We start from the raw sequence: 1,895 nt of genomic DNA on the forward strand, positions 1-1,895 counted from the left end.
GGGGGGGTTGGACAAAGATGGACATGAGTTGGTTGAGAAAAGCATCTGCTTTGTTGGTGTGTGTTTTGATGAAGTGCTCATTGTATTTTGCATGTCTCTGTATGTGTGGCCGGCCTCGTATTTTTATTTTTGGTTGAATTTTATTTTAGTAAATTTTAGTCAGTGTTTTGTAGAGGTATTTTTTGCTAACTTTTTGTTAGATGTAAGTATATTTAGTAATATCATCTGACTTGAAAGAAATCAAGCTCTCAATTCACTTTATTTATAATTTAAAAATGAGGATCTGTGACTTTATTAAGAGAAGTCAAGCTGTTAGGAAATGCGTCTTTAAAAAATTCAAGCTCTGAACCCAGTTTAATTACTCTATATTGACGGATAACAGATGACCTCAAAGCTATCAAGCTGATAACACAGAGAATAAATATTAAAATTATTGCATGTAACCTTTTTAAAAAAAATAGATGACCATTCTCATTCTGTAAAGTTGTGAAACTGGGTACTGGAACTGACACTGAGGGCGCTAGTATAAACCTACTCTGACACACTAACACCTGTCTTCGCTAACAACAGTTGTTTTTTGTTTGTTTGTTTTTTTTCAATTAATTTTTCTCTTTTTGAGCGTGCCCGAAAAGTAGTTGGTTATAGACCTGTCAAATGTGGTTTTTAAAAATTAAAAACTGCATTATGGACTTGTTAAACATGATCAAAAAATGTTTTAGACTGTGTTATGGAACATAAAAAACATAAAAACTGAGTTATGAACTTGTATAACATGATTTTTTTTTAAAGTTAAAAACTGGGTTATGGGCTTGTCAAACATGATTTTTAAAAATTAAAAACTGTATTATGGATTTTCAAACATGATAAAAAAAATAAGAACTGAATAATGAACTTGTCAAACATGATTTAAAAAAAAAAAAAAAATGGGTTATGGACTTGTTCAACATGATTTTAAGAAATTTTAACTTTGTTATGGATTTTCAAACATGATGAAAAAAATAAAAACTGTGTTATGGACTTGTCAAACATGATTTTTTAAAATGAAAAATGTGTTGTTATGGATTTTCAAACATGACTTTAAAAAATGAAAACTTTTGTGGATTTTCAAACATAATTGTTAAAAAATCTAAAACTGTGTAATAGACTTGTCAAACCTGATAGGTATAGAAGGAAGAAAAGAAAGGACAACTTTGAAGTGACGCGTAGAGTGTGGGAAGCTGCCAGAACGGTGCAGACCATTTTAGTTTTTCCGTGTGTTTCCACATTTGTGAGACGTGCTGACGAACTGACTTACTTCTCGCAATCCACAAATTGGAGATATTGGCCGAAAATCGACACTAGGGTTAAATTTGTAGAATTTCTTTTGATGTCATAATCTTTAACTATAACATGCCTTTTACTATTTCAAGCTTATAAGTTGTAAAAACTTCACCTATAAGCGTGATGTATCTGTTACCATAAGGCTCGATTCCAAGAAGTAACTCATTTTGTTGTTGTTGTCGATCCAGCAACAGCCGGGTTCTCGCCCTTCTGTCCAATGCCATGTAGTGATAAGTGCAAGTTTGCTGCAGTTGCTGTAATGTTCCATAGAGTGTGTTGTCTATGTTAGGTCTCGGAGGGAGAAGGGTAGCTCTGATGTCATTTAGGGCTGTACAGTGGTACAGGTGATGCTCCTCAGTGTCATATGCATAGTCACACAAAGGACACATTGGGGGAAGTTCAAAGTCATTTTGTCAGCACGCTTCTCATTTCTTTCTAACCCTTTAAGTTTTGATGTGAGTGTAGATCAATTGTTTTTTTAATCTTTTATCGTATATATATATATGTTGAGTTTTTTACTAACACTTTTGTTTTTCCTCCCCTCCTCCTGTTTTTTTTTTTTTTTTTTTTTTTTT

Source organism: Aplysia californica, unplaced genomic scaffold, assembly GCF_000002075.1.
Source record: "Aplysia californica isolate F4 #8 unplaced genomic scaffold, AplCal3.0 scaffold00099, whole genome shotgun sequence".
Classification (NCBI taxonomy): domain Eukaryota; kingdom Metazoa; phylum Mollusca; class Gastropoda; order Aplysiida; family Aplysiidae; genus Aplysia; species Aplysia californica.